We start from the raw sequence: 11,521 nt of genomic DNA, 5'->3' as shown, positions 1-11,521 counted from the left end.
TAAGGGAAATGGTGCAGCTAGGGGTGTTGAACAGAGGGCCAGAGGACATGGTGACTTATCTTTGCATCTCCCAGGAGCTCATCTTCAGGCTTCATGCTGCAACAGTTCTCTTGGCTTGGTCCCTGTTAAGAGTCATCCTTGAATGACTCTGAGGCCGTTGACCACTCATCTGGAAGGTTCATTCCCCAGTCTATGTGTTCACAACCCCCAGCCATCATTTATGATTAGACCACCCGAACCTTTTAGAGATGTGTCTCAAATTTCGTTATTTTCCAAAAGTGGCCATGAGGCATAAACACAGACTCCATGAAAGAATTTTAACTTTATTTCCGGTCACCTTTGACTCATCTTCCTTCTTTAGCCTATTCCGAATTTTTTCTTTTAATCCTAATCCCCAGACTGTGCCATTTCTCCCATTTTTTTTTTTGGAGGACACCAGGGATGGGGCATACTTGACTGTGCTCTGGTCTTACTCCTGGCTCTGCGCTTAAGTTTCACATCTGGTGGTTATCTGAGGACCATAAAGGATTGCAAGAATTGAACTGGGTCCTTCTTGCTTGCAGAGAAAATGCCCTGTCAGCAAAACTGTTCCTCTGACTCTACCCCACTATTCATCAGGCCCATGCAATTTCTCCTCTTATGGGTTTATAACCCTGTACCAAGTTTATCTTTCTTAGAGTCTTGTGTATTCCCCCTTTGTCCTCTCTATAACTCTATAACTTCCCCTGAGCTGCCTCAGGTGTCCCCTTCTGGAGGGTGTCCAATTCTGCAGGAAAACCCGGGGAGCTGCGGGTGAGGAGTGGTGAACCTGGCTTGTGCTCCCCCTACCCAGCTGGAGGGGAGGCGCTGATTAGGTGATGGACAGTCCCAAGGAGCTGCTGCAGGTGTTCCCCGAAGGTGTCCCCCTGTGGAGGGTGTCGAGTTCAGTGGAAAAAGGCACGGGGCTCTTGTTTTATTTATACTTTATGTTCCAATCTTAATGGTATCACCAGCCACTCAGTCAACCTAGCTAAACCCTAAAGTCTCTTCCACTTTCTCCTGCACAAGTCTCTGCTTTCTGACAAAAGGGAGGACCTCAGAATGCTGACATAAATCTAATACCCAGGGCCGCAAGAGATAGTGTAGTGCTTATGGAACTTGTCTCACATGCACTCAATTTGACTCCCAGCGCCACATGATTGCCAGAGTATCAAAGGCTGCATAGCCTCGGAGGACCCCAAGCACCATGGCCACGTTTTCTGAAAATTGTCTGTAGTGCCCCCACACCTCCTGAGCATTGCTTTACAGACTCTCCCAGAAACCAAAAATATGTAATGCCCCAGAAACATGTACTTGTCTTAAAAAGGGAGCCTCAGTTTAGGTGAGGTTCACAAGGAAATATTGCATGAAAACATAAATCAAAGAGCAGGGGAGACAGTGTAAATCATGTGAGTACAGATCATATATTTGGTGAAATGTGTTAAGATTCAGATGCCCTAGTCTTCGCACCAGGGATATTCCTTCAAAAATGCCCCAATATACTGGAAAGGTTCTAGAACATTAGATGACTGAAACTCAATTATGAGCAACTTTGTAACTGTGTATCTCTTAGTGATTCTAATCGTTAAAGTAAATTTTAAATATACCCATCAAAGTAACTTTTTACCACTAAATGGGAAAGATACTTTCTAATACTTATCCTCACCAAAAGCTCAACAGAGTGTGACACTTTCCAGGAAATGTCCTCCCTTGCATTTTTCTCATGATACTTTTAGTACTTCACTCTTCTGTTTCTTCCCTTTTCTCATGCCAAAGCTTCGCATCTCCCTTGCAAGCTCCTGAAACATTATCCAGTCAACATTGATGCACTTTGCCACTGCTCCTCTTGGCGTCTTGTCCACGAACTGATTCTAAAACATAACATAGCTGCAATTACAGTATTCATGCCAAAGACAGTCATTGATATATCTTTGGGTTTAGCTTTCTACAAGCTATTGGCACACAGGTGAGTAACATTTTTTTCCTACAGAGAACACACAAATAGTTATGCTGGGTTTTAAAGTTACCAGTATTTTTAATGTTTTATTGAATATCTGTGATATAGACCATTACAAATCTATTCATAATTTGCTTCCAGTCATACAACGATCCAACTTCCATCCTTCCTCTAGTGTACATTTCCCAAAACCAATATTCCTGGTTCCCTAAAACCATCCCCCAACAAACTACCCCCACCCCCAGCCTGTCTCTATGGCAGGATCTTTAATTCTTTCTCTTTGTCTCCTTTTTATTTTGTGCATTAAGGGTCTCATAAAGGTACAAAGAGGTCATCATGTTTGTTCAAGGAATTTAGCATTTTTATCAGGAAGGTAAGCCTGGAGTAGCTTTGAGGTATGGAAATGACTGCTGAGGCTTCCATAAGTACAGGGCAGTGGGTGTGGGATGCCCATCCTGTCCAGAGAAAGCCTGGAGATTTCAGTCACAAAACACACATATCCGAATTTTCAGCTGTTATGTTTCAGTGAGAGCCATCCTGAGATGGTGGAAACCAGAGGAGGGCATGGTGGCGATTTTGTATTGTGGGAGCAAGTGGCTGCACTGGGTTCTGGTTGGGTGGGCACCAAACTAACCTGCTTCCCTCCGATTTACCCTAGTGCCTTCAGCCTTTGGCAGTTCCAAGGTTAACTGTGGCTGTTGATATCTTCGAGATTTGTCTATGGGTCTCTGAAACAAGACCAATCCATTAGCTTGTATAGCTGAGCCAGGGGTGGGTTTGTGAACATGGCTCCCACATATCTTTCGGGAGTTTAATTTCTCGGGAAACGTAGTCCTGAGTTGTTGGGAGCCAGCCAGAGGCACAGTGGCGATTTGAGGTTATCAGGAAGCATGAAGACACTATCAGACTGTTGATGCACTCACCTGAGGGTACAGGTTGACTTCCTGCAGGCACTGCACAACCAGACTAACAAATATTCATTGAAGGAATGAACGAATAATCAACATTTTCAAAATGTGTCTCTTTCTTGCATTTTAGAAGGGTAACTTCTAACAGGAAAACAATCTTCATGGTATAATCAAGACCTACGATTTATTTTTAATATATTTAATAAAAGCTACACATTTTGGAAATTTATACAAAGAAATTCTTTTAAATTATCTGTCTTCATAATTTACTTGTAAATTACTAAGATATCACTGTTTCTTCCACCGTTCTTAGCATAGAAATTTACAGACAGAATGTGCTAAGTAAAAATTCATTTTGGCTCTTCTGTTCAATGTAGTACTGGAAGTACTTGGAAGAGAAAATAGATAAGAAAAAGATATTACGGGTTTTTCATGTATGAAAGGTAGAAATAATCTCTCACTATTCACAGAATATATCATACAATATTTAGAGAATACTAAAATCTCTACGAAAAAACTCCTAGAGGCAATAGACTTTTATAGTAAAATCGCAGGCTATAAACTCAATACCGAAAAGTCTATGGATTTTTTATATGCAAATAATGAGAGAGAAGAAAGTGACATGAAAAAGCAAGTCCATTCATAATCGTGACTCAGAAAATCAAGAACCTTGGAATCAGCTTAACTAAGGAGGTAAAGGACCTATACAATAGGAAATTAAAAAGGACACGAGGAAATGGAAACATATATACTGCTTATGGAATGGGAGAATTAACATTGTCAAAATGGCAATTCTCCAAGAAGCATTGTAAAAATTCAACTTGATCCCTATAAAGATACCCATGACATTCTTCAAAGAAATTGATCAAGCACTCCTGAAATTCACATGGAACAACAAACGCACACGAATAGCTAAAGCAATTCTTGGGGAAAAGACGATGGAGGCATCACCTTCCCCAACCTCAAACTCTACTACAAACGATAATAATGAGAACAGCATGGGACTGAAACAAAGGCTCAGCTGCAGACCAATGGAAAAGGATTGAATATACTGACACACACTCTCAAATATATAATCATCTAATCTTTGATAAGGGAGCAAGAAATGTGAAGTGGTTCAAGAGAGTCCTTCTAAACAAACGGTGCAGAAATAACTGTACAGCTGCATGCAAAAAAAAAAAAATAGCTCAGACCTCTACCTAACACCATGCACAAAAGTCAGATAAAAATAGGTCAAAGTCCTCAACATCACACCAGAATCCCTCAGGTACAGTGATGACAAGGTCGGAAAATCCCTCCACGACATTGAAGCTAAAGGTATCTTCAAATATAACACGCCACTTGCCTAGCAACTGGAAACAGAGAGAAACAAAGGGAACTATCTTAAATTAAGCAGCTTCTGTACCTCAAAAGAAACAGACCAGAAACAAAGACTCCACCATGCGGGCAAGATACTCGCAGAAGCCTACCAGGTTCTCTGAGAGTGAGAACTGGACAATCAGAGTTGCTGTCTTCTAAATAAGATCCAGTCTCTGGATGTTGGCTATTGATGGCATTACATGGATCCAGGGGTAGTTCGTGGTTGTAACACTTAATTACTAGAAGATGGGGGATCTGGAAGGAGGGGGCACAGTCTTTATCTGAGCAGCCATGGAGATCTCATGCCCTGGTCCCGCACATTTGGGTTTCTCTTCCAGTTCCTTCATGCATGAGGCTCCTTCAAGCTTGGGAAGAGTGATCTCTAAGCGTACTTATGGCTGGTTGCAGAGGTCTTCAGCTGCCGGGGCTATGCTCAGGGCGGTGAGGGAATCTCACCCCGCCATCTCCAAGGGGCCTCAGTGAGGAAAGCCAGGTGCGAGGTCAGGAGACTGTTGTTTTAGACATATTTGGAATTAATTTAAGATCGAAAAGTATGCATCATTGAAAATACTTATGTGCTTAGTAATAAATTACTACAAACTTGTTCAATCACGTCAGAGAGCCCACTCTGCTCAGAGAACTAGATTTTTAATTACAGATCCGTTTTTCCCATGTGTCATGACTGAGAATCACTATCAGTAGATATGAAACTCACTATACACAAAGATGCACACAGGTTACTATGAGTCATCTATGCTGTTAATATCAGTTGGCCATTAAACTTCACTGAGACCCTTTGTTCTGTCCTTTATAGGAGCCTCATGAGTCTCACCTTCCGTTCAAGTTGAACTTGTAATAAGGTGGAATGAAATCATCAATATGCTTCTCACCTCATCCTTCAGGAGAAAAATCCTACATACATTCAAGGTGGTCAAAGTGCAGACAACACCATCCGCGTTTTTCTGGAGATGTACATGGGACTGAGGCGAGAACAGCAAAAGGCTCTAGTTTAATGGTCTTAATTAAGGTATCAGGGAAGGACATTAAACAAACTCATATCCCATCTTCCAAAAGAATTATTTTGTAAAACTGATGCCTAGGTATGGTAAAAGATAATATGGTAAAAACCATATTTTTCTTTCTGGGACATTAAATTTCTAAATCTATTTATTCATGCTGCTTTGAAATACATTCCTTGATTAGGAATCATTGTCTGCCATAGGAGTGAGGAAGGACAACACTCAAAGTAATAAGAAGAGAAAAATATGGAAAAATTAACTCCTACTAACTTTAACACATATAATAAAATTGAAATGATAAAATGATGAGCATGGTCCTTGCACAGAGATGATATGCAAACTTGTAAAGCATTCCATATTTTTGTTGCAAGAAGAATGAACAGGTCTACTTTAAGCTAAGGCAATCCCCACAAGTACAAAAATTCTACATAAAGAGAGCATAAATCCCCATCACAACAATCTCTCTCAATGTCAATGGACTAAATGTGCCAATTCAGAGGCACAGAATGGGAAGATGAATTAGAAAACTGAAACCAACATTCATTCTGCTGCCTGCAGGAAACACATCTGAACAATCAAAGCACCCATGGGCTAAAAGTAAAAGTCTGGGAAACAAGTTTTCAAGAAAATATCACCTCCACAAAGCTGGAGTGGCCATACTAGTATCAGACCACATGGACTTCAGGCTAAAGGTTATCAGAGACAGTGAAGGTCATTTCTTCATGATCATGGGATCTGTACATCAGAAAGAACTCACCTTCCTCAATGTATATGATCCTAATGACAGACCAGCAAAATACTTAAAAACAACTTCTAATTGACTTATAGAAAAACATTGATAGCAACACAATACTAGAAGGAGATTTCAACACTTCTTTGTCACGTCTCCATAGATCAAACAGACTGAAGCTCAGCAAGGAAATATTTTCTTTAAGGGAAGTAATGAACAACCATTGGCTTAGAGAAGATATCAAAGAGGAAATAAAAAGTTTCCAGAAACAAATGAGAATGAGGACACGAGCTACCATAACTTGTGGGACACAGCAAAAGCAGTGTTAAGAGGAAAGAGTATAGCTCTGCCAGAATTCATCAGGAAGAAAGAAAGGGCCTACATGAATAAATTAGAGCTCAAGATTTTGGAAAATGACCAACAAAAGTAGTCCAAACTAGGCTGGAGGGAGGAAATAGTAAAACTTGTACCAGACATCAATGACCTAGAATCCCAAAATAGAATCCAAAAGACCAATAAAAGCAAAAGCTGATTCTTTGAGAAAATAAATAAGATCAATAAACCATGAGAAGCCTCTCAAAGAAACAAAGAGAAAGAATTCTAATAAATCGAATCCGAAATGCAAAGTGGGGTGTCCTAATAGAAAGTACAGAAATCCATAGGATCATCAGAGATTATTTTGAGAATCTTTGCAGCAGGAAATGAGAGAATCTTGAAAAAATTGATAAATTATTGGATTCCAATTACCTCCCAAGGCTGAACCAAGATGATTTGGAATACTTGAACCTATCACTACCAAGGAAATTGAAATGATGGTCAAAAGTATCCCTGCAAACAGAATCCATGGCACAGATGGATTCAATAGTGAACTATTTCAAACCTTTAAAGAGGAACTGCTTCCAACATTTTTAAGATTTTCCAGGAAATTGAAGAAACAGAAATACTCCCAAATAGCTTCTATGAGGCAAAGATCACCCTAATACTCAAATCGATAGAGACACCACAAAAAAAGAAAATTACAGACCTATTTCCTTGATGAATACAGATACAAAGATTTTCAAGAAAATACCAGCAAAGAGAATCCAGAAACTCAACAAAAGATCACACACTATGACCAAGTAGGTTTAGCTTGGGGATGCAAGGATGGCTTAACATTCTCTAGTCAATCAACAGAATACACCATCTCAATAAAATAAAGATAAAAGTCATATGATCATATCAATAGATGTAGATAAAGCATTTGATAAGATCCAGCACCCATTCATGATGAAAAACTCTCAACAAAATTGGAGTTGAAAGTACTTTCCTCAATCTAGTCAAAGCAAATTACCACACACCCACAGCAAGCATTATTCTCAAGGGGGAAAAACCAAAGTCTTGGAGCAGAAATCAATGAACTGGAATCCCAGAATACAATCAGGCACAAAACAAGATACCCACTCTCACCACTCCTATTCAACATAGTACTTCAAGTACTTGCCATATGATTTCGGTAAAAAAAAAAGATATCAAGGGCATCCATATAAAAAAGGAAGAACACAAGCTTTTACTATTTGGAGATGACATGATACTATACTTATAAAATCCCAAAGAATCTACAAAAAAGCTCCTGGGAACAATAGATTTGTTTAGTAAAGTAGCATATTACAAAATCAATATCTGGTACTACATGGCTTTCCCATATATTAATAATGAAAGAGAAAAAAATAGATAGAGAAAAACAATCCCATTCAAAATAATACCTCAGAAAATAGAGTATAACAGAATCAACTAAAATGGTTAAGGAACTATACCAAAAAAAAAAAAACCTTCAAAACACTACTTCACGAAATAAGAGAGTATATGAGGAAGTGGAATCACATCCCATGCTTTTGGATTGAGAGGTTTAACACTGTCAAAATGGCAATACACCCCAAAGCTCTATAAAGACTTAATGCACTTTCTATAAGGATACCCATAACATTTTTCAAAGAAAAGGATTAAACACTCTTAAAACTCATACAAAACCATAAACTCCCATGAAGAGCTAAAGCAATCTTTGGTAAAAAGAAGAAGGGAACACCTTCCCCAACTTCAAACCCTACTACAAAGTTTTAGTAATCAAAATACCATGATATTCAGATAAAGACAGGCCTCAGATCAATGGAATATAGTCAAATATCCTGACACTGGCCCTCAGATTATTATTACCTAATCTTTCTTAAAGGCTCAAGAAATATGAAGTTGAGCTAGGAAGTATTTTCAGCAACTGGTGCTGGGAAAACTGGACAGCAATATGCAAAAAAAATGAACTCAGACCTCTTTATAGTGCCAGGCACAAAGTCAGATCAAATGTATTAAAGACCTCACTATCATACCTGAATTCTTAAGATATATGGAGAAAAATGTGGGAAGATCCCTTCATGACATTAAAGCTAAGGGAAACTTCTAGAATGAAACACCACTGACCAAGGAAGAGGAAGTGAAGATAAACAAATGAGACTACATTAAACTAAGAAGTTTCTGCAACTCAGAAAAAATGGTGACCATGATCGAAAGACAGCCCACATAATGGGGAAAAATTATTTATGCAATACCCATACAATTATCCTCAAAATTCTGACTCCTGTATCATTAACAACACTAAATAGTTCCCGTGAATTTTATTCTTCTTCACATATATTTACTTTAAAATATTTTAGATTTACTTTTAAACCACAGGTAAAAAGGAAAAATTATAAGTTTTTTTAAAAATAAAAAAAATAACCCCTATACATAGCCAGGTGCGACCCAAAAAACAAAAAAGCAAGCAAGCAAGCAAGCAAGAAAGGAAAAAATTAAAAATTAAAAAATAATGCCGTTTGCAATGCTAAGGATCAATCCCAGATCATCATTCTTTGCGTTTTTGGGTCACACGTGGTGATGCACCGTGGTTACTCCTGGCTCTGCACTCAGGAATTACTCCTCAAGCTGCTTGGGGGGACCATACAGGATGCTGGGAATCTAACCTGGGTAGGCCGTGTGCAAGGCAAATGCCCTACCTGCTGTACTATAGCTCCAGCTCCCCCCCTCCCCATAATTCATCATCTTGAGGGCCTCAGATTTTTACCTTCCATTTGAAAACTTCATCTTTACATTGACACAGTAAATTGAAACCACAGAACCATTGAATGGCATTTTATAATGGTAGCAGCCATGAGCAAACATTGATAACCCATAAGTTGGCTTGAATGAATTCTGTCTCAGAGACTTCACTTCTGAGGATACCTGTCACTACCTCCTTTCTGTTACGTATCCCAGGATCAGAACCTACATCAGGCCAGCAGTAGAAATTGTCCACCCAAAAGCTAGCCTTCCACTGGGATCAGTATCCTTGATCCATCTAACTTGAAATTTTTCATTCATGACTTGTTGACCTTGTTTCAGGCGGAGGCATCCAGAGCATAAACTCAGCTTTCCCGTTGTTTCCACAGGAAACCCAAATACCTAAGAATGTTATCATTTCTGACGCCACTCTTAAAGATTTTTTTGGAATCCCACGGCAAGATACTGTCATTCGTGTTATAATATTACTGTTCTCTATAGTTCGGATCTCCCCAAAGAACTCTCTACCCTCCTCACTCCAAGTGCAGACTCCAGTGTATCATGATCCTGAATGTACTTCTAATAGTTTCACTCAGGTTCTCCCCTAAAGTGCACAAGTGAAGTTCATACCAATCCAAGTTCTTATTCCTAAACTACCAGAGTGGGCTTGTTCCTCAAGCTTGTGTTCTCCCTTGAAGAAATACCGTGCTTCCTTTCTCTATGTCTCTCTTTGCTTGTTTTGTTAAATGACTGTTCTCGCTTGAACATATATTCCATTCCACCCTACAACTGTTTCACAAGTTTCTAAGGGTTTTTCAATAAAATATATTTTGTTTCACTAAACTAAAACTTTTAAAACCCCAGAGCATTGTTAAAACCAATATTTGTATCTTTTAAACCACAAATTTTGAAAATGAAAGGTGGAAAAGCAATGGAATACTACTCAGTTGTATGAAGTGAACTCTTCTTATTATTTGTATATAAAATGTATAACATGAGGAAATTATGTTTAGTGACAAAAACCAGGCAGAGAAAGATAGGCATCCTACAAATTCAGGCATACGTGGAATATGGAGAAAACAAATTAAAAGAATAAAATGAGACAGACAAACGTCTAAAACATTATTTATATTCTTTGATTTATAATTCAATTAACAATGGTTTCTCATACACATAATTCCAACATGACACTCCTCATTCTCTCAAAGAACAAACCCTCCCTCTCCCCCAATCCCCGAGAATCCCTCCCTCCTAATCCCCTGACCCAATTGTGTGGATCAGTTCTCCCCTTACATTGCTCTTGAACCTTTGTTGCTACCTTGCTGTGTGTCTTTACATCCCACATATGAGAAAGATCTCTCTGTATCTGCTCCTTTCCTTAAGGCTAACTTTACATGCATGATATCCTCTAGTTTCATCCAATGTTGAAAATTACATAATTTTGATCTTTTCAAAGCAATAAAGACAAACTTTAGAACTATGAGACTATTTACTTACCAGATGGAAAGGTGTTATCAAAGTGGAAAAACTGAACAATGGTGAATGACAGAGTAGGCCTTTCAGTAGTGAGTGTAATAGGATACATGCTAGTTGATTCTGCATAATCTTAAATTTTATGAAATTCTATAATGTAATTCTATAAGGTAATTTTAAATAATCAAAAAATATTTAAATAATTTACATTTATCTATGATTATGATGTATCTTTTGTGTCAAACTATCAGAAATAAAAATAATGTGAGATAGAGATATGGTCTATCACTATACTTTTAAACAAGAGAAGCGCTAAAAATTTCTGTGTCTTGATGAACTCTCATATAAATTGACTCCAAAATCAAATTAATATACTCAAGGAAAAATAAAAGTCAACCAATTTAATCTTTTGCCTTCACTCAGGTTCCCATCTGCTGATCTCTGGCAGACGAAACAATTTTTATTTTATTTTATTTTTTTAAAATTTTTATTAGTGAAACACCATGATGTACAGTTGTACATTTACACATTTTTGTGCTTGGGTTTTGATTATACAATGATCAAATGCCCATTCTTCCGCCAGTGCCCATTTTCCACCACCATGTATTCCAGTATCCCTCCCACACCAATCCCCCCCATCCCACCCTGCCTCTGTGGCAGGGCATTCCCTTTTGTTCTCTCTCTCCTTTTGGGTGTTGTGGTCTGCAAAAGAGGCATTAAATTGCAATCATGTTCAGTCCATAGTCAGAATTTTAATTTTCAAAGAAATTTTGGCAGAGGTTTGGCATTCTTTGCTAGCAACCAACTCATTTTCTTCTGCATTTTTTTTCTAGAAATATATACTTATACTAAGACTGATTAGTCATGGCACCAAATTGACAAATGTCCCTGTTTTTACTTCAGTTCTGTTTCCTAATTATCACAAATTATTAGCAGTGGATAGAAAATAACTAGCCCAAAATTCATGGGGGAAATGGAAATGTTTATGCTTTCC

The 11,521-nt window shown here is 38.3% G+C and overlaps 1 pseudogene; it reads left to right on the top strand.

Moving 5' to 3' along the window:
• Nucleotides 1-5,523: 5,523 nt before the first annotated feature.
• On the top strand, nucleotides 5,524-5,624 carry LOC130025879 (uncharacterized; annotated as a pseudogene).
• Nucleotides 5,625-11,521: the final 5,897 nt, after the last annotated feature.

This window comes from Sorex fumeus, unplaced genomic scaffold (assembly GCF_029834395.1).
Source record: "Sorex fumeus unplaced genomic scaffold, SorFum_2.1 ptg000032l, whole genome shotgun sequence".
Lineage (NCBI taxonomy): Eukaryota > Metazoa > Chordata > Mammalia > Eulipotyphla > Soricidae > Sorex > Sorex fumeus.
This window is presented reverse-complemented; position numbering and strand designations above follow the sequence as displayed.